Source organism: Panthera pardus, unplaced genomic scaffold (assembly GCF_024362965.1).
Source record: "Panthera pardus isolate Hobbes unplaced genomic scaffold, ASM2436296v1 HiC_scaffold_26, whole genome shotgun sequence".
Classification (NCBI taxonomy): domain Eukaryota; kingdom Metazoa; phylum Chordata; class Mammalia; order Carnivora; family Felidae; genus Panthera; species Panthera pardus.
In genome coordinates, this window is record NW_026526832.1 from 808,234 (window position 1) to 830,308 (window position 22,075).

Here is a 22,075-nt window from a genome sequence, read left to right on the forward strand (position 1 = left end):
GTCAATGCCATGACTCAGATGTTAAGAGAGAATTAGAACTACTGGAGCTTGCCCTGGGGGTTGGCGGGGGAGGGGGGGGCAGTGGTCAGGTCAGGGCACCCCGAGGTCCTGAGTCTTTTTTTTTCTTTTTTAAGTTTATTTATTTTGAGAGACAGAGAGAGAACAAGCAGGGAAAGGGCAGACAGAGGGAGAGACAGAATCCCAAGCAGGCTCTGTGCTGTCAGCACAAAGCCCAGTGTGAGGCTCGAACTCACAAACTGTGAGATCATGACCTGAGCCGAGATCATGATTCAGATGCTTAACTGACTAAGCCACCCAGTGCCCTGAGGTCCTGAGTCTTACCAGAGGAGAAGACACTTTGCTGAGCTATGGAGGGAAGGAAGAGAGGGAGGGGATAGGAGCTGTGCTTTGAATAAGTTGAAGGGTGCCACAGGCTGAAAATTCAGCTCTTTAGAAGGGCAGATCTGTCTAAAGGTAGAATAAGAACCCAGCATCGATAATAATAGTTGCTTATTTTTTTATGGGACACTTTATAGTTTGCAAAGCATTCGCATGAGAGGCGGTAGGCCCTCCTTCTCTGGAGGGATTCAAGTCCGGGGAGTTATGGTGTTCAGGGCATTCCAGCCCTCCTGAGACTAAGATGGGTCCACATGGGTGTTTCCCAAATGTGTATCAGAATTGTGCTTTTAAAAATATCCAGTATCCTTCCTCTTCTCGTAAGTGGCCTGAGGCGATCTCTGTAAATGGTTGGCTATTCCCTTGACCCAGAAAACACTACAAAATCATGCAAATCAAGAGGTTCAAATCTTCATGTTCACTTTAAGAACACACATGAAACTGCCCAGGCCGCCAAGGGTATGCAGATCCGAAAAGCCATCAACTATCTGAAGGTTGTCTCTTTGCAGAGGCAATGTGTGCCATTCTGTGACTGCAATGGTGGAGCTGGTAGGTGTACCCAGGCCAAAAACTGGGGTGGGACACAGGGTCAGTGCCCCCCCCCCAAAATAGTGCTGAAGTTTTACTGCACATGCTTAAAAATGCAGAGAGTAATGCTGAACTTAAGAGTTTAGAGGCGCCTGGTTGGCTCAATCGGTTAAGCGTACGACTCTTGATTTTGACTCAGGTCACAATCTCTGGATTGTGAGATAGAGACATGTGTTGTGCTCTGTGATGGGCATTGGAACCTGCTTAAGATTCTCTCCCTCTCCCTCTGCCCCTCTCCTGCTCTCTTTTGCTCGCTCTCTCTCTCTCTCTCTCTCTCTCTCAAATAAAAGGTGTTTAGGTGTAGATTCTCTGATCATTGAGCACATCCAGGTGAACAAAGTCCCCAAGATGCGGAATAGAATTTACAGAGCTCATGGTCAGATTAACGCGTACATGAGCTCTCCCTGCCACATTGAGATGATGCTTACCAAAAAAGAGCGGATTGTTCTAAACCAGAAGGGGAGGTTGCATAGAAGAAAAACATGTCCCAGAAGAAACTGAAGAAACAAAAACTGATGGCCTGGCCGTAAATTCTGCATAAAATAAATGCAAATAAAAGTAAAAACAGAAGAAAAAAATCATTATCTTGGGGATTGCCAAGACTTGCTGAATTGGAGGGAGGGGCCTGGGAATCTGTATTGGGTACAGGTAGCTCGTTTGCCCAGCCTCCCTTGGAGAATGTCCACCACACGTGGCAGGTGGACACGTGCCTATCGTCTTCACCTCTGGATCCCCAGTGCCTGCCACACAGTAGGAGCTTGACAAATGTGTGCTGAGTCCCTGTGCTGACATTCGCCAACATGATTACCTTGATCTCTTCTGCTGCCTTCTATGTTGTCGATGGTGTGGCCGCACCAGACTCCTTCCTGCTCTTTAAACACACTGGAGGTGTGCACTCTGCCTGGCCTTTGCTCATACCACTTCCTCAGCCTGGATCTCTCTTCCACCTTTTCTGCTACAGAAGCCCCACGTTTTTGGTGCATGCGGCAATACGGTATGGTAGGCTGCATGCTAGATGTTGCTAACCCTTCAAGCCAGCCCATGACATGTGCTGCCCCCCTTTCAACAGGTCTTCTTCAACCTTTTCTCCTGTGTCCCCACTAAGGAGAGAGGTCCTTGGAGCTTCTCTCAGATTATAACATTTTTTTTTAGAGTTTATTTATTTTGAAGTGGAGGAGGAGCAGAGAGAGAGGGAAACAGAGAATCCGAAGCAGGCTCCGAACCATCAGTGCAGAGCCCGAGGCAGGGCTCCAACCCACGAACTGTGAGATTAAGAACTGAGCTGAAACCAGGAGTTGGATGCTTAACTGACTGAGCCACCCAGGTGCCCCCTAGATTGTAACATTCTTGATAGCACGTAGGTGCCCTCCCTGATGCTTATCAGTGAAAAAAAATTACTTTCCAGCTCAAAAATCTATGTATATGAATACACACACACACATCCATACATTTTTTCCCCGAAAACATAGAAATCCGCAGGATTGAAATGAATGTGTTTGAGTTTAATGCTGAATTAAATGGCTTCGCTATGTGAAGTTATCACCGCCCACTCAGTCCCTTACTCAGCTCAGGTCCTGGGTAAGGGATTTGAAAAGATGGAGCTCCGCCCAGCATCATAATCCCAGAGTTTTTTGGATGCTCTTCTATGGAGGATATAGGCTAGGGAGCAGTTCTCTGGTGTGAGCACCCCTTTTTCCTTTATCTTCTGGCCCACACTGGTCTCATCTCCTTGCCTTTCACATTCTCCCAGAGGTTAGTGACCTTCTGAAGTGAGGCTTGAGGAAATAATAACCATAATAAGAGTACCAGCTGACCTCTTTGGAGTGTTTCCTATGCACCAGGAGCTGTTCCAAGTGTCTGTATGTATTCCCTCTTGGAATCTTCATAACAGCCCTAGGAGGTTAGCACCTATCAGCCCTATTAGCCCTGTTTTACAGGTAGCGAGACTGAGGTGCTGTGAAGTTTTATGATTTGCTTAACACCACGCGGCCAGCCTAGAACAAGTAGCTAGACTGCCTCCTCCCTTGCGGGTCTGGAGCACGTGATTCCCCAGGCGCAGCCCTAAGTCCCACCTTGCTAAGGGCTCATGACAGATGCTCACCTTGGAGCCACCCAGAAGAACTGCTATGGGGGGCGGTCAGCTGTTTCTCCTGCTAGAAAGCGAGAAAGGGGAGGAAGCCAGTGATTTAGGTTTCCTAAATTTCTAAGGCAGGCTGCCCTGGGGCCCCTCTGGACTTGGGGCTCTTGTAGGGAATTGGGAAGAGGGAAGTACGATGAGCAGGGGGCACCTGAGAGAGAGAGCTGGATCACCTGGTGAGCAGACCTGCCTAACAGGAGTGGCCGGCATGCTGGGGGGGTGGGGGAAGGGAGGCGAGAATGCATTCCTTGTTCAGTTTGGTGTGTGGCCAGAAATGAAGTGTAGGTAAGTAAGCCACATCCTTTAAAATTGCCCAGGAAAAGGCCCTGCTTTGGAAGGTTGAAGGAGGTCTGGGAGGCTCTCCGAGGAATGTGTGCTTCTGTGCTGGGCCCCGGGTCCTGCTTGTTGGCGGTAGCAGCAGAGGGAATAAATAGCCCGTGGGAACAAAGAATTATGTGATAGGGAGAGAGTCCACCATAGCAAGAGAATCCCGGGCAGCCCCCTGGGGCCCAGGAGAAGCATTCTCTTTTGTGATGGAATAATCCTAGAGGAGCAAGAGACTGGAGGGGAAGGGAGGGAATCTGCTTGGAGGAGAAAGTTTGGGACTCAAGTGTGCCCCCAGCAAAGAGGACTGGTTTGCATCTTAAATCTAGGTTTATTGGTCCGGTGGTTATATGTACAGTGTCATCAGGGTATCACTGGTCCCCCCAGTACCTCACTCATTGATCACTAAGCAGGCATTTAGTGAGTGGCCTTTGCCTGGTGCCAAGACTGGGGGTACAGGGAAGGCATGCAAACATAGTCCCTACCCTCCAGAAGAACTGTCTCTTATGAGGAGACACAGAACTCTGGGTAACACAGCTAAACCGTGTTGGGTGAGCCCGGTGCTGTCTGAGGCCACACTGAGAGTCTCAGATATAAAATGCCTAAGGATACAGGAGAAGGGAACAGTCAGAGACACCTTGAGGAGTAAGTGGTATTTCATTTGGAAAGGAGAGGCATAGACTGCAAGGAGAGGCAAGGCCCTCAGAACTGAACTCGACTGTCACGGATGGCCAGGTGGACGTCCCAGCCTCTCAGGACAGCCTGGGACCTGCAGGAGCTACAGGCACAGGGGCCCTGATATTCGCTCTCTGTGAATTCGGGCCCAGATTTGGGCTCTGGATGCCCTTAAAAGACAAACAGGCCGCTGCTGGTCTGGGGTGGCAGGCGGCCTGTGGCAGGCAGGAGAGCCGGAGGGTGGCAGGAATGTGTTAACACCAGCAGCTGGCTGCTATCTGATCCTGGCCCTGCAGTGACTTCCGCTTCCCCCATTGTTAACATACCAGCCAGGCTCTGAACGAATGAATGAGTGGGTAGAAAGGGTTCCTGTGCGGGCTCTCACAGCCAGGATAAAATAACCCCAGCCTGCTGCTCTCCAGAGAACTTTCCCCTGGGGACCCCCAGGTGGGAAATGGCCCCAATGAGTAGAAGCCCAGTGATTATTAGTGTTTTTATTGGGACAGAATACCAGAATACATACTTTACAAAATAACCCCTCAAATGGCTTAAGTACTGCAAGTTACTTTTTATCTCCAGTGCAGGTCTGTAGCACCGTGCTTCATTCTGGGACCTAGATCTTTCCATCTAAAAGTTCTGCCATCTTTTGGAGCAGCGGTTCTCAACTTTGAGTGTGTATCAGAATCACCTTATTAAGACAGATTGCCAGGCCTCATTTGCACGGGGTGGGCCTCAGAACCTGCATTTCTAACAAGTTCCAGCTGCTGCAGCTGCATAAACAGGGATTGCACTTTGAAAACGACTGTTCTGGGGCGCCTGGGTGGCTCAATTGGTTGGGTGTCTGACTCTTGGTTTCGGCTCAGGTTGTGGTCTCACGTTTTGTGAGTTCGGGCCCCACATCGGGTTCCACGCTGACAGTGCAGAGCCTGCTTGAGATGCTCTCTCTCCTCCTCTCTGTCTGCCCCTCCCCCACTCATTCTGTCTCTCTTGAAATGAATACACTTAAAAAAAAGGAAAAAGACCATGAAGGAAGGAAGGAAACCATTGTTCTAGGGCTTCATGGTTCTTCACTGAAGAAGTTTCTACATCCAATCCTGGAGGAGGAATGAGAGAGCACAGAATTCAGTCATAGTGGTTCCACTTAATTCCAAGGAAGGCTGAGAAATGTAGTCTTTTTGTGGGCCCAGGAAGAAAATAAAATGGCATTGTCTCTGCCACAGCACGGGTCCTGATTGCACCTCATGTGTGCCTGAAATACTAAGTTTCAAAAAGCATTTTACATGAGTGGAGGAAGTCAACCAAGATAAGTATTTGCTCATGGTATAAGTGCCTTTCAAGAAGACAGCGTGTTCATGGAGGTCATTATTGAACTTCCAACTGGTCCCACCATGTTAGTATAGACGGGAGTCATTTGCGACTCAACTTCCTATGATGGATGGTCCATGGTATCCCTAGTCCAACCTTTATGTCTCAGGCCTCAGGAGGAATGCTGCGCACAGTCGAGTAATTATTGTACACGATGGACTTTGTTTTGGATGATCCCAGTTCCTTCTTAGTGTCTCTTCTTCATCTCTGTTGCCTGCTGACTGTCAGACTGAAACCCCTGCTTGCTTGTATAGGGCAGAAAGTGTTATGTAGTCTGACTCTTAGGCGTGGCCGATAGGCATGTCTTTTAGTTCCAACCTGATTTGGGGTAAAATCGGTGGGTGAAGCAGTGGTTAGTTGCCACATGCCTGCCTGTGCCCAGCACTCTAGAAGATGCAAGAGGCCACGACCCCAGGCCACTTTCAGTGAACTTACCTGGTAATAGAGGCCAAAGTCAATCCAGATAGAAGGAGGGCTCGGTGAGGACAACAAGTGTGTTTGTCAGTGGTCGCATGAGAGAGCCCAGCTCAAGGTAGAGAACGGCCCCAACAACTCTGTACGGCAGGCTTAGTTCTGGGGGCTTCAGTTTCAGCAGGTCTTAGACAAACAAATGATAGTGAGGGGTCTGTGGGAGGCCTGGGTCTGGAGAAAATGGAAGGTAATACTGCACGTTGGCCACCATGACCTTTTTGTAACGTTGTGGGAAGGGGTATGATGTAACGAGTAGTCCCAGCGGGAGGACGAGGGGAAGATGAGGTCAGAGTGGAAGCCAGATGGAGTGAGGTGGGTCTCTGACTCAAGTGTAGGAGAGCTTTTGGACCACTGTCGCAGTCCAAGAGCACGGCACACTGCTACCTCGCACAGCACCAGAACGGTTCATGTGGAGTTTGGCAGACCCCATCTTAAGGCTGTGTCTTTGGGAGAGAAACTGGATTAGGAGAAAAATGAAGTGTCTGTGAGGGCTAGAAATCTGTAAGGATCTTTCTGTGGAGTAGGTCTTCAGCCAAGCTATGAAGGCCAGTCAGGACCTGGGTGGATAGAAGGGGGAGAGGGTTTCATAGCACATACACAATTAAATCATTACATTGTATACCTTAAACTTACACAATGTAATGTGTCAATTATATCTCAATAAATCTGCAAAAAAAGGAGGGGAAGGCATTCTAGTCAGCAGAAGAACCCTAAAAGTAGGGCACAGAAAGGGGCCTGAGGAATGGGCTGAGGTGGCCTTGACCACCAGGAGGAGGGGCTGGACCAGGCCTGGCAGAGGCAAAGTTACTGAAAGTAGAGTCTGGCTGAGGATCATGGGATAAATATTCCAGGGGAAGGTGACCTGAAGGTGATTTTAGAAAACTGGTGTCGAGTGCCAAGAAAACTGGGGCTAGAAAACTGGTGTTGGAGGGGAATGAAGGGACAAGGGGCACATTTAAAAGTCAGCCTGGGGGTGCCTGGGGGCTCAGTGGGTTGAGCGTCTGACTTCGGCTCGGGTCATGATCTCGCGGTCTGTGAGTTCAAGCCCCGCATCGGGCTCTGTGCTGACAGCTCAGAGCCTGGAGCCTGCTTCGGATTCTGTGTCTCATTCTCTCTCTGCCCCTCGCCCACTTGTGCTCAGTCTCTCTCTGTCTCTCAAAAATAAAATAAATGTAAAAAATTAAATTAAAAAAAGAGCCAGCCTGCAGGAAAAAGGTCTATATAAGTCTTTGGTAGTTCTGGCATCTTCATGATGGTGGTTATGAAGAGGCTTCCTTACAACCCCAGCCCTCAGAGTGTGAAGGTAGGAGGTCAGCTTCCTTACTTGGAGAGCCCAGTGGAGGATGATCTCATTCGTCCGTCCTTTCCTGGCCCATCCTTGCCAGGCGTAAGCACAGGGCTGCAGTTCTGGTCCTCTCCCAGTGATACCCTGTGCTTGCTCTTGAGATGGGGGTGGGATGGGGCAAGGCAGGCTCTCAGCAGCTGTGCTTCCCTCTGTTTGAGAGCCCGGTCCTCCGCTGCTCTGCCTGGGCCCACCCATGTCATCAGGAAGCGGGCTTTTGCCGGTCGACTTGGCCCAAGAGCTCCTGTTATGGCCAGTTGTGAGGTCTCTCGCGTGAGCCCTCCCTGCTGATCCCCACAGCGAGGTGAAGACTCTTATCATCTCAGAGAGGTCAAGGGCCTGTTCCAGATGTCACAGCAAAGTTGAGTGACAGGGTCTGCCTGTGTCTCAGTTCTCTGAGTCCACATTTAGAGCTCACGCCAGCACTCAGAATCTTTCTTAGGCTTGGACGAAGAATTTCACGTTCCTTAAGACTGTGACTACCTAGGCAGGGAGCAGGAGACGCCTGGGAAATCAGCTTTAGGTGAGTGTGCATTAGGAACAAGACAGACGATCATAATACTTAGCCTGCACTGAGGACCCCCTCTGCCAGGCCGGCGTACTGACTCATGAATCCACGTCGCAGCATTTCACAGCTGAGGCAGCTGAGGCAGAGAAGTCTGAGTGAGTTGCCCAGTCCCAAGCAGGAGTCAGCCCCAACATTTAACCTCGGGGCAGCTCGGGCTCCTCACAGAAGCTCACTTGGCTCAGGGTGGCCTTTGGTCCCCAGAGGGACCCCCAGAATGTGTCCAAGCCTGAGGTGCTACACTGCGCTTAGACTGTGGCAGCTCATGGCCGATGGCGGCTTTTTGTGACTAGCTGGTAGAAGGGAACATGGTCAGAACTAAGAGGGCCCTCACTGTATGTGTCACTTCCATCGGTTGAAGCCCTGCCTCCTGGTCTGTTTGTGTTCTCTGCTGCCTCATTTTGACTTGAGCGTCATATTCTCTGAGCAGCCTGACTAGGAGATGAGGGTTTCCTTCCCAGTCAGGAGAGAGTACAGGGAAGATGTTTTCAGGGTCCCTCCAAAGTGATACGGAAAAGCTGAGGGCTTGCTCCAACCTGCTGTGACTCCTCCTTGCCCTCAGGGGGTGCTGTGGAGACTTGATGCCTCCTCTCTGAACACTCTTCCCACGTGGATGGGGAAAACAAGCAACGATAGCCTTAGATCTCATGGAACCACGCTTTCTGGATTTAACATGTTCATTTCTGTTGTTTCTATGATGCTTATTCTTTAGGTTGTATGATACAAATTGATGGTTTGATAAATATGGTTACAAGACCATACGACATCCATTGTGCCTCCTGAATAAGCATAGGTGAAAATTTTGATTCTACAGAATTTAGGGTTAAAAGCTCTTGATTGTTTTTGATTCTTTTTATATGTCCAATGCGTTTGTATCTAGGATACTCCAAGAGCAAGTCCCCCAAAAGGCATTTGCCTGAGTAATTCTATAAAACATCCACAGAAAAGAAATAATAAATCCAGGAAGGAAAATGCTGGATAAGTAATGAATACATCATCCATACTGTTATCTTATTTGAATAGAAATCATTTGTTTTGTGCTAGATTTGTACTATACTGAGGAAACATCCACAACCCCCTACCCTCTTATACCTATGTACACTTTCTTTTCTCTGCATGTAAGTTGGTGCACACCCTGTATGAGTGTCTGCTCATGTTGGGTGAGTGTAGTTTGGTGAAAACGCATCCCCAGCATCACTGTCACCAATGACTGTGAACCAGATGGGATTTTGGAAGGACTGACCTTGGTATTGTCAGGTAGATGGAACGTGTCAGAAGGTCATCTTTTTCCTCTGACTCCTTTCTAATGTCCTCTATTCCCATAAGTATTTAGTGTTGTTTTTTTAAAATTTTCCTTCTTTATAGAGCCTCCTGTCAGCTGTCAACTGGAGAGCTCTTGAAATTTGACTCACCCCAAGATTTAAAGCTCATATCTTATCTCTCCCAAAGGAATTTTATGGAAGAGCCCCTAAGCCAAAGGTATGACTGTCTAATAGTGGAATTTCAATCACATGGGACACATCAGAGAAGATGTGTTAAGAGGCTCTTCCTGCTGTCCTGTGAGTTACAGAAACTTAAGTTATCTCCCTGAGTCCTGTTTGTTTTTCCCCCTAAAAGTTTTATAGTTGTATGTTTCACATTTAAGTCTAGGGTCCATTTTTAGTTACCTTTTGTATAAAGTGTGAAATTGAAGTTGATGTTGATGTTATTTGGTATCCAGTTGCTCCAGTACTGTTTGTTGAAAAAGCCACACGTTCTTCATGGAATTCACTGTGCTGTTATCAAAAATCACCTGGGCATATTTGTGTGGGGCTGATTGTGTGTTCTCTCTTTTGTCCCAATTGATCTGTGTGTATTTTTCTCTACCTCCATGCTGTCACAATTACTGTAGCAGTATAGTCATCCTTCACGTTGGGAAGAAAGATTCCTTTATTCTTATTCAAAAATTTTTAGACTCTTTTAGGGCCTTTCTCTCATGTTCACAGAGCAACTTACACGTGCATGTTCATAGCACCATTACTCAAAATAGCCACACACTGGAAACTACCCAGATATCCTTCAATGATGGATAGTTGCACAAACTTTGGTACATCTATACCGTGGAACGCTTGCTCAACAACAAGAAGGAACAAATCACCAAGACACGCAACAATGTGGACGGACCTCGAGGACATGACACTGTGTAAAAAAAGCCAGTCTCCAACGCCTACAGACCGCACTGCTTATTCCATTTGTAGCACATTCTTGAAGTAATAAAATTAGAGATGGGAACGGTTAAGTGGTTGTCAGGAGTTAGAGATGGGGTAGGTGAATGGTGTCGCCATGAAGAGGGTAGCCAGAGGGAGTCTTGGAGGGAGAGTATAGTTTAGTATTTTGATGTTGTGCTTACACAAAGCTACACATGAAAGTTGCACGGACCCCACCGCCACACACACGAGTGCTTGTGAAACTGGTAAAATCTGAGTAAGCTCTATGGGTTGTGCCACTGTTGCTCTCCTGGTTTTGATCATGTGCTGTAATTATTTATGCAGGATGTTCACGCTGGGGGAGTCTGTGAAGGGTGCGTGGGATCTCCCTACTCACTGCTTTTCAGTTTCCTGTCCGTCTTTAATTATTTCAAACTAAAAATTAGGAAAAAACACACGACAATGTTATGGTCTGTTTATGTTGCGTCAGTAATGGCAAATCTGTAAAAACACGGACACGTTGCCTCTGCAGAAGGAGGCAAGTGGCTTCTTCTGGTTCTTTAACGTTTTATTTCTTTAAAAAAAAAAGAAAAGAAAAGAAACCAGCAAATATGACAAAATGCTAACAATTGTGAATTTGGGTTTTGTGGGTTTATTGGTTTTTATGTTTCTCTCTGTCCTTTTTTTTTTTATATGTTTGAATTATTCTATAATTTAAAAAGTGAAATCGGTGCCTGTCTCCATGTTATCTTGGTCTGTTCACAGAATTTGTCTGAACATTTAATATTTCTTTAGTAAAACTGCTACTCAGTCACAGACTTCTTCCTTCTCTCCATGAATTTACTAACTCTGGGTCGGGAAGCCTAAGAATGCAATCCATCTTTTTTACTATGACAAGCTAATTTAATTTTAATTGCTCTTTATAGTATTGCATTATGAGGAGGAACTATCTTTAATTATCTTTTTGGGGGGTTGTTTCTAAAGTAATGTGATCTCGGGAGCTGAGAATCACCCTTTCCAGAGTAGCCACCTGACTGTGAGTGTAAAATATTTGTGTGCAACAGTGTAAATAGACTTCTCTGCTCCTCTGACTGGCAGAGCCTGCCCCTCCCTTGAAGCAATTAAAAGAATTCCAGGTGGGTGGTTCTCCCCTTCCTGGTCCTATTTAAACACACAAATGTCGTTTCAGAGATTTTCCCCCCCCTCTCTTGAAAACGCTGAGTGGCACAAGAATGGGACCAGGTTTCTCCAATCCTCATTTAAATATTGGCTGCTCCCTTTCGAGATCATTTTTCTTGGTGACATGTTAAACAATCTCAGGTCAGCCAGAGTCCTTAAAGGTCACCGTGGGTGTCAGGAATGCAGCCCTAACCAATGTACAAGATAGGCACACGGAGGCGCCCTTCAGCGACTCTGGCCCAGAGCCCTATCTTGCTATGAAAGAAAAGGGTATTCTGTTTATTTGTTGTTTGTTGGATTTTCGTTTCTACCTCTACCCCCTCAGCTTTCTCCTTGCATTGCCATCGTCTGCTGCTGTTACCCACTTCGAGGTTGGTGGGGGTGGGGGCGGGTACTGTGTAGTTGGCGCCCAGAGATGCCATTGAAAGTGTAGAGAAGTCTTCACACTGCTCTTTGTGGAGTGGTGGCCTCCCTTCCCGTGGGCAAACCCCGGGGCTGGAGCCCTCCCGGCTGCCCAGTGGCTTTTGTGTGTGTGCAGCTTTCAGCTCCTGTCCATCAGTTTGAATGGGCCCATTCAAGGGCATTCATGCGCCTCGGAGACCCCGGCCGCCTGGACACAATCAGCTGAGAAGGGCGCTGTGGGCCCTGCACATGAGAATGCGCCTGCTCGGCCTGCCTCCAGAAGCCCTGATTGTTCGGCGGAGCCCGGGGCCCAGGAGTGAGCCCAGAGGGGTGACGCTGGACTGCCATTTGGGGCTCATTCACTCTGTGCACTTGGGGGCTCAGGGAGGGCGGGGTGGGAATACCTTGCAGCAAAGGAGGAATGTACAAGCTTGGACCTGCTTGAGCTTATCTTTGGCTCTGACCTTCAGCTTTTATCTTTGTGTATCACCCATCTGATCCCCTGCTTAAGAACGGAGACCTTGCCTTTTTTTTTTTTATCTTCGTAGTCTTCTGTACCGAGGCAGTCAGCAAGTGCTGGTTGAATGAATGAACTAGGCTGATGCTCCTTCCATTTAGGCCTAGGATACATGGATGGAAAGGTACTTCACTGTTCTTTAATGAGACTACAGTGTCCTCTGTTCCTGGGGTATGGACAACCTTCTGAAAGAACTCGATCGTCTCCTATTTGGAGGGACAGTAGAATTGAGACGCTGAAGGGACAAAAGGACATTTTCAAGGTCACAAGTGGCCATGGAGAAGGGTCTCGTGGCAGCCAGGGACCTGCCTTTAGAATCTGGAAGCTCAGCCATAGGCTGGTTTGCAGGAAGGGGCAGTACCTTGGGCCGACTTGGAACCCGTTGGTGGTAAATGTGGATTTGGGAGCATGGACTTAATTGACTCCTTGTGGCTTGTGCCATTTGGCAGCCAGAGCCCTGGAAACCTCTGGCTCTTAGCTCTGGCTTGTGTCCTTACTGTGGTTTGGGCACCCTAGGGCCATGCTGAGAACAGCGGGGGTGGGGGGGGATAGGAGGCACAGATTGAAATGCCAAGGGGCCCTTGTGTTCCCCAGCATTGCAAAATTGTGTGTGGTGATCACAGCAGCAGGAGTGGTATTAGCAGAAGAAATAGTGTCTTCCATTTTTTGGGAACTTACTGGGTACGTGCTTTCTGTGTAATACTTCATTTGACTCAAGCTATTTTACACACACACACACACACACACACACACACACACGTAAAATATATGCATTATAAGGGCTTTAAGCCCTTTGAGGTAGGAAAGATTATTATTCCCGTTTACAGATGGAATAGCTGAGGCTCAGAAGTATTAAGTGGCTACAGAGCTTCAGAGGAGCCAAGGGCTCAGGCTCATCGCAGCCAAGGTGAGGGCTGGTGCAGAGAACCACGTGATTGTCATAATTTCTACTTCAGTAGAAACTAAGTTTAAAGAACAAAGGAGAAAAGGAAACACACACCTTTATTGGGGCCATGCCATTAAAAAAATAGAAATCGTAAGAAGTCTTTCAGAGCGTCACGATTTAGCTGGGAAATGTTACAACATTTACAAACTGCTGGCAGCCAGAGGCACAGCAGCATCTGTGCTGAGGTCAGGAAGAGAAGAACTTTCCTACATGTCACATAGCCTGGGAAGGTGGTCACAAATCCACTGGGACAAATGCACGGCCTTTCCTCCTGGGGAAGGAGTTGATTTGCCCTATAGCTAATGGAAGGATATGGATCCACTTAACATGATGCCTGTTTCAAAACATCTGGTCCCAACAGCTTCTCTTGTAAGGCGCCAGCACTATGTAAGGACTTACAGACGTCTGTCCTGTGCCGGCTCAGACCAGGGCGGGTCGTGGAACTGGCTGTCAAATGGGATAGCACCCTCATAGGCTTAGCCAGCACTTGATGCAGAAATGTGTGCCTGGTACTCTTCTAGTGAGTGCATTAAAGGTTGATTATTTCACTGGATGTGGCCAGTTTCCTACAGAGGGACTTCATATTCAGCTGCATAGGGCAGAGCTATGCATAGGGAGGGGACAAAAATTCAACTCCAGGCCACAAGGAGAGATTGTTTTGCAGCATGGAACTTGGTGTAGTTCTGTTTTCACTGTGGTCCCAGAATCCACTTCTCCTCTGCCTCGGGGACTGTGTGCTGCTTTTGACCAGAGCGTTCTTTTGCTATGCAGCTGTGCAACCACCCTGTGTCTGGTGGCCGCTGCAGCTTCGGTGGTCTCTCTTTAGAGACCTGCCTCCCTCTCACCTAGCAGGCTATTTCAATCTAGCGAAGGTTGGTCAGACTGCAAATGACAAGGCATGTTTTCTTCCATCCTTGTTTCTAATTCTGTAAGCATTGGAAAGGTCTTCAGCAAGTTACTCAACCACCACGAGCTCAATTTTTTCATCTGCAAAATGGGGATGACCATAGAAACAGTTGGGTTTAGATGAGATGGTACATGTGAGATATGCATATAATGATCTAGTAAAGTAATGACCTAGTAATGACCCAAAGCCTGGGGGAAGCTGAAGGTTATCATAGTCATTGTGGCCCCACTGACTGATCACTTTCAATATACAAGGATTACAATGCCCTTGGCTTCTCTGCCCTTTTATCCTCATAGTTTATGGAGGGTGGAGCCCAGAGAGGATAGTGACTTGTCCAGTCTGGATGGACAGGTCTAGAAATTGAGAAGTTTCGTTCTAAGCAGTGTTTAGCCTGGACTGAATCCTGGACCATGGGTTTGTTCTTTGTTTCTCTCTCTCTCTCTCTCTCTCTCTCTCTCTCTCTCTCTCTCTCTCTCTCTCTCTGTGTGTGTGTGTGTGTGTGTGTGTGTGTGTGTGTGTGTCTGAAAGACATCACTGGGACAGTTGGCAAACAGTTGAATAAAGTCTGTAGATTAGATGATAGTATTGTATCAATGCTAACTTCCTGATTAGGCAAATAAACTGGTAATGCAAGAGAATGTCTTTTTTAGGCAATGTACACTGAAGTGTTTAGAGGGGTATCTTGTGTGCAACTTAGTCTCAAATGTTTCAGAGAAAAAAACTATATGGAGAGAGGACAGATTAAATATACACATTTGGGGTCTTTAGTAGGTGGCGTCCATTGTACTCATGTAACTTTTCAGTAGGTTTGAAACTATTTCAAAATAAAAAGTAAAAACAAAAACAAAAAACAACCCTCATCTGGTTAGGGCCCGTGTGAAATAATAGCCCTTGGGTGTTAGAGTTATTGCAGAGCAGACCTGTGATCAAGGTGGTGTTTCTAGCAACTCCTGCCCTTGTGTGGTAGTGGGGGGTTTGTGTGAAAGGGTGCAGGTGGCCCTCAGGAGTTCAGTAAGATAGACTATCAAGTGAAGAAAGGAGAAGAGGGTGGATAAACTAAGAAGTGGCCCGTGAACATGGTACCCTTCCACCAGCAAAGGAGGCATTACTCGGAAATGATGTGTGCAGGGAATAGGAGAAACCGAGGCTGGCAGGAGAATTAGCTCTGATTTGGGCCTTAGCAAGTGAATTGGGTTCGGATGACAGGGCAGTAGATGGGAGGGTCAGAAGCTCTAGGAGGGGGACTGGGACCACGTGGTGCTTTAAGACCAAACTTGAGGAGTGGGGTGTTGGAGGTGGGTTGCCAGGTGCCCTTGAACCCAGAGCTTGTGTGATCTACACAACTAGCCTCTACCTGTGTGCCACATCACAGTAGACACCTTGGGCATGGGTTGTCACAGAACCAGGAGGAAACCCCTGGCATGAGGTGTGGCACTGAATCCTCCTCGGGTCCTTGGGAGGTGGCAGCAGGGGGCTACTGCAGGCAGTGGAGTCTCCGTTGCCAGGGCCTTTGGTGTGCAGGTACCCTAGTTCAAGTTTAATCGCTCCACAATGCTGCTTTATCTGAAAGTAGCACGTGAATGGTTCCTGTTGTAAAAGATTTAAACTGGACAGAAGGAACACACCCACGGCCTCCTCCAACCTGACCCCCCTCCCCCTTCCCAGTCCCGTCCCAGAGGTAACAGGTGTAGACAGCTCCTGCAGTCAGTCCTTCTTCAGAGTATCTGTGGAATCGTGTTTGCCGAACGGCTGGGACTGTGGGCTCTGGAGCCAGACTTCCCGCATTCTCGAACCACCTACAAACTAGCTGCAAACTTCGTAACTTTGGACACGTTACCTACCCTCTTCGAAGCCTGTGTTCCCTCATCTGTAAAATGAGATTCTTCGTTACAGACCTAACAGGGTTGTTGTGGACACTAAGTGAGTTGGCACCTGAAAAGTATTTAGAACAGGGCCTGGTATGTAGTAACTGTCTCAAGAAATGTTAGCCGTCCTTATCTACCGATCTATAAGGGCCAATTTTTTTTGGTTAAAAAACAAAAAGTGCTAATGTGAACATTTTCATCAGTAGGGTTCTTAGTTGCAAACAGTAGCTCTCGGCTGGCTGATAGTGACGGAAATTTCTTTAAAAGACATCAGGGTGGTCCCCAGTCTTGCTGTGGGCCCAGACTGTGGACACCAGGCAGCAGCCCGGACCACGGCCACCATTATGCCCCGAAACCAGGCTGATAGCATCGCTGCAGTTAATGTTACTGGTGGCATTTGCAGGCCCCAGTGAGAGGTGGACCCGGCCCCCACCAGGACTTGAAGAAGGCAAGGATTCCTAGATAGGAGGGAGTTCAGATGCCAGGCGCCCAGCATCTCCCGGAATAGCATGTTATTCACCCGAGCTGTCAGTGTTCACAGACACACACTGACTCAACCTTTTTCGTGGTTGCATAGTATTCCCAAGACGGACACTGATGTGCCTGAGCCTTCACCTAGCGATGAACCTGTAGGTTGTTGATGCTTTTTGCCCTGTTGCAATGTGCCCCACTGAGCACACTTGTACATGTATCTTTACGGCAAAGTGGCTTTTCTGTTGGATAGATTCTTAGACCTGGAAAAGTATAAGTGTATTCATTATTGTTCAAGTTAATATTTTTTGTATTCTGTGGACATCGAAGGACATTCTGAATATGAGTAAACCACGTTTTAAGCAGTTTTTTAAAAATTGTGATAAAATATATGTAGCCTAAAATGTACTATCTTAACCGTTCTTAAGTGAACGGTTAAGTACTTTCACACTGTTGTGCAGCCATCACCACCATCCGTCTCCAGGACTTTCTTCATCTTCCCCCACTGAAATTCGGTCCCCACTGAACAGCTGCCAGTTCCCTCTCCCCATGGCAGCTCCCTTTCTACCTTGTGTCTTTGTGGATTTGACTGTTAAGCGGTTGTTAGAGCTTTATCACAAAAGTCATCTGTATGGGAGTGATTGCTGGAGGGCTGTGGGATGATTTCGATTGGGAACTTGGGCATTTTTGGAGAGGGTGGGAGTGAGGCCTGGAGATCCCTCTGTTGGTAACAGCTCAGAACTTTTGAGCACTTGCAGCGTGCCCAGCATCCTGGCCTTCTCTGATGCTTCCTCCTGCAGCTGTACCTCAGTGTCGCTGAGGGAGCTTTAACAATGCGGGAGGCCTGGGCTAGGCCCAGCAGTGGACCCCACACGTCAGCACTTTACAAGGCTCCAGGTGGTTCCATTGTACAGGCGAGGTCAAGAACCCCTGCTCTAGAGGATAGCTGCACTGAGTCACTACCCCCATCTGGGGTAGGGATTAGGATTATTCCTAATCTGGGGTGCCTGGGTGGCTCAGTCGGTTAAGCGTTTGACCTCGGCTCAGGTCATGATCTCACAGTTCATGAGTTTGAGCCCCGCATCAGGCTCTCTGTTGTCAGCACAGAGCCCTTGCAGATCCTCTGTCTCCCTCTCTCTCTGCCCCGCCCCCACACTCTCAAAAATAAACATAAAAAAAAAAATCCCAAATAGTGAAGTCTCTCCCATTAAAAAAAAAAAAAAAAAAGGATTATTCCTAATGTACAGGTAGGAAACCAGGTCTGAGAAAGTGTTACACAGCCAGTGAAGGCAGACCCGCCTCCTGGCTCAGACCCCTAACTGCAGTGATTTTTACTGCTGTCCACCCACAGATGGAGAGGGGAAGAAAGCCCTCCGCCCTCATAATGGAGGAGACTCCTGCCTCTTCCTCTTCCTCAGTCTCATCCACCTGCTTTCAGATTGCCCAAATGCCACATCTCTGGTCTCCCTGCTTGGGGTTCACTCTGCCTAGAATGTTGTTACCCTCACTCCTCAGATAGTTTTGCTCACCTGCCCCGACTCTAAATTAGGCCTCCTGTTCTTTTTCTTTCAGAATGCTAGAAACAGTAAGTGATGATGTATTTATCTGCCTTGATTCCCCAGCTGCTGGCATACAGTAAGTTAGAGATGCATGGATGGGAAGAAAGCAGTAAGGACCAGGAGCACATGCACAGGTGGAAAGTCAAGAGAACTCCCTGCTCACTCAATCATGGCGCCTAAGAACACACATGAGAGTCGCCTGCTTTTCTGGGGCAGGTGAGGGGCTTGGACCAGCTGGCTATGACTTGCTCAGAGTTAGGGTTACCTTCTGAAAGTAGGGACGACAGACAGCTCTCAGGTGCCTTACACGTCAGGGTCACAGGGGGGCCCGACACCTAGGGCTGCTGGGCTCAGCCCCAGACTTGGACTGAACTGGTGTGGGCATGGGTCTTTGGTGGGAGGCGAGGGTGTGGCTGAGTGACGTGGGCTGGAAGGTCGGGGGAGTGGGGGGAGAGGTGTGATGCCCCAGCAGGAGCTGGGTGGGGAATATGGTGCAGGAGGCTGGGTTGAAGCTGTCCCAGCTTGTATAAGCAGGCACCCTCAGCCAGACCAGAGGGCCCTGGAAGGTTATCAGGTGATTTCAGAGTCTGTGCTATGGCTCAGTGCTATGGGGGTTTCTCAAATGTTGGGCTTGACTTTTTTTTTTTTTAATTCTCTTTTCACCACATAAAAATGTGCAACCGAAATAAAATATGTCTGATTAAATACCCCACATTTCAACATACTGGAGCCCAACCGATGCACTAACTAGAACTGCCAGGGTGGCTCACATTGGGGCAAATAAGTCCCCTGCCTTTTTGTCTGTGTTGGAATTCTTAGAAGTGAGGTATTAGGAAGCTTGTAGGTAGCCCCAGGTTTGTTAAATATTCAAGCATGCATAGAACGCTCGCGTGCTATTGTGCAGATACTCACCTGTGCTCTTGGTGGGCCCGGCTTGGGGTGTCTTCGTAGCTCAGTGGCCAGTTTAATAATGTATGATGTGTCACTTTGTGGAAGTGTCTCACGATGGTTGGTTATAGGCTTATTGTTGGGTTTGGGTGCATCGTTTGATTTCTAAATTTGTGATTAGGACACAAGCAGTTGTTTCGTATTGTGGGAGACCAGTATTGCCTAGTGGTTAGGGTGTGGAGTCTGGTCTTGATTCCCACCTCTGCTGCCCGCTACCTGTGTGGCCTTGGGTAAGTCACCTGACCTCTCTGTGCCTCCTTTTCTTTATCTATTAAACGAGGATAATAATAGTATTATGAGCTTACGTAAGTACAGGTCAAGTGCTTAGAATAGTGTCTAGCAACTAATCATTATTGTCTAAGAATTTTCCATTGTTTCCAGTTTTGCCATCATTTTTAGTAATTATACTTTGAAAAAAAAATAAGTCTACCACTATTTCAAGCCTTGGAGCAATTGAACTCCTGTGTTCTCAACCAGAGTAGTATTGCCTCCAAGGGGACAAAAAAAAATCTAGCCATGACAGTGGTGCACAGCCCTCCGAAGGGTCACTATACATAAAGAGATACACAGTATATCTATGGTGTTAAGATTTCATGGAGGAAGGAGAGCACAATTAGGAAAAAATGTCTACCAAGGCTCCTTAAGGGGGGGTGATAATGAAAGAAAGGTTGAGAAACTCTGATTTACCTTAAAGACTATCCTAAGATCAAAAGGCAGCCTCCTGAAAGCCTGTTAGCATTAGCTACTACTTATCTGTGGAAATCGAGATTTTCCCCCGTTCTCTGCAATTAAAAACAAAATTCAGAAAGAAATTACCAGTGTGGCTCAACCGCAACCTTGAATTTCAGGCTGCAGCAAAACACCTTTGTTCTTCTCCTTGACTTCTCTGATGTTTATGGTGAGGATTTGCATACTCATAACAAAAGTACCGCCCTCGTGTGAGGGTTCCAGCAGCCTCCTGGTTGCGCAGGGTGGTCACTGTGGTGACTCTGGTCAGGTTAGGTGGCAGGTAAGGCCTGTCTGTGGCCGGGGAGGTGAGGCAGCTGCTTTCCTGAGCCCCGGGCGAGGTAGCAGACACGGAGAGGGGCGTGCAGGGGTCCTGGAGTGTTGTGAGCTGTCTGCGGGACTCCTCAGAAAGGTTCAGGGCCCACGTGCAGTGTGACAAAAGACAAAGACCCTCTTTATTGCCACAAAGGTGGGTGGGGGGCTGAAGCCCCCAGATGGGGTACAGGCTTGAAAACCAAATCAAGTTGACCAACAACCTTAGGTTACAGTCACGTGGCATCTCCATTACTCCTGAATTTCCCGTTTGGGGTTTTATTAGCTTGTAGTCAAAGGCGACATTGTGAAGAAACCCAGATTAGAATTCAGCTTATAAAACAGCTGAGAGAGGGAGGAGGGTGGGATGGAAGAGCCAGGAACTGCGCAGAAAGTCGTCGAGAGGTTACTCAACAAAATCAGAACCCAAACGACCACTGTCTGTGTGTGTTCCTTGCGAGTAGGGAAGGAGCTCCGAGCAGGAACCCAGGGAGAGGCACAGGTAGCTCCTCATTTCTGTCCTCAGGCCTGGAGGGTCCTCCGATCTGGGAGGAATTTCCCACGGCCGGTGACTGGGTTGGGGCCTGGACAGCCTCCCACAAATATACTAATGAACAACACACCCTGGCCATGACTTTGCCAATTGGAAACAGCTTTGGGGCTCCGACATGAATGTGGAGCCTAATGCAGACCTGACGGGGGTTTCACCAGCTTATGGGAAAATAATGAATATCAGATAAGCAGTGTTCCCAATAAGTGAGCACTTTGGGGTAGCTTACCTGAGATGAGGAGGTGAAATGAACCTCTTCTTCCCAGCCCTGTAAGGAAAACAGGTTTGTTTTGGGGAGGGGTGGGTGCAGAAGAGGGGTGGTTCTATTTTACCAAATCAGAAGGTGAAGACAGCAGACTTGAGAGTTTGCGGTTTTCCCAGACTGAGGCTCCATCCAGCCTTCCTGCCTCTGGTGCCAGTGCCCGGTGCTGCCTGTCCCTGCCACCCGTGCTGAGTGGCTGTTCCTCCTGGTTCAAGTTAGAGTCGTAGGTTCCCAAGGACGAAATTGTAATCCGATCCCCACCCCAACTCACTATGGTGACCTCAGTATGTGTCTTAGCCATTTTGTACTTCAGATTCTCTGTCTACAAAATGGCAACCTGCTGATCTTTTTTTTTTTTAATGTGGAAGAGACAATAAAATGAAATCCCAGTTCTAACAGCCAGAAACTGTGAGCCATTTAAAATTTTGTCTGTCTTATGTTTATGAGAAAGGATAAAATAGCAGATACCTAAACCAACACCAGGGACTCCTTTAAAAGCTCAAATTCTAGGGCAGTGGTTCTTAATTCTGGCTGCACATTAGCGTCAACTGGGGAGATTGTGAGAAACACTAGTCCCTGAGCCCCACCCCAGACCAATTAAATTATAATCTCTGGGAAGGGAAGTCTAAGCATCTCTGTGTTTTGAAAGGCTCTCTCTGGGTCAGTCTAATGGGCAGCCCTCGTTGGGAACCATTGTTTGGAGTATGCCAGTGGATGTAAGGCTTTCAGGCTTTATTTCCAGAAATACTGGGCAAGATCGTTTTTCCCTTTATCTCTTTATGTAATTAATGGCTTAAAAATACATCCTATGTATTTATTTAATTGAGATAAAATTTATGTACTCTAAAATTCACCCTCTTATGAAAGTGAACAATTTGGTGGTTTTATTATACTCACAGAATTGTGTAATCATCAACACTACCTTGCTCTAGAACATTTTCATCACCCCAAAAAGAAACTCTTATCTGTTAACATTCCCTCCCTCTTATCTTCTTCCTCCAACCCTGGCAAGCACTAATCTATATTTTGTCTCTCTGGAGTTGCCAGTTCTGAACATTTCATATAAATGGTGTCATAGAGGGGCGCCTGGGTGGCTCAGTCAGTTAAGTGTCCAACTTCAGCTCAGGTCATGATCTCACAGTTCGTGGATTCAAGCCCCGCCTCGGGCTCTGTGCTGGCAGTTTGGAGCCTGGAACCTGCTTCAGATTCTGTGTCTCCCTCTCTCTCTCTGTCCCTCCCCAGCTTGTGTTCTCTCTGTCTCTCTCTCTCTCTCTCAAAAATAAACATTATAAAAAATTTTTTTTAATAATAAAATAAATGGAGTCACAGAACGTGTATCCTTTTGTGATTGGCTTCTTTAATGTAACATAATTTTTTCAAGG

The 22,075-nt window shown here is 47.6% G+C and overlaps 1 protein-coding gene and 1 long non-coding RNA gene across 5 annotated transcripts in view; one reads left to right on the plus strand and one right to left on the minus strand.

Moving 5' to 3' along the window:
* Positions 1-22,075, plus strand: part of TCF7L1 (transcription factor 7 like 1) — a 157,693-nt gene that overhangs the window by 45,276 nt on the left and 90,342 nt on the right. The gene's annotated exons all lie outside the window — the stretch shown is intronic.
* On the minus strand, positions 15,678-19,107 carry LOC109263721 (uncharacterized). Its single transcript, XR_008417994.1, has 3 exons — positions 18,808-19,107; positions 16,386-16,599; positions 15,678-15,932 (listed from the first exon to the last, which is right to left on the minus strand). It is a non-coding gene; the product is annotated as an uncharacterized LOC109263721 (long non-coding RNA).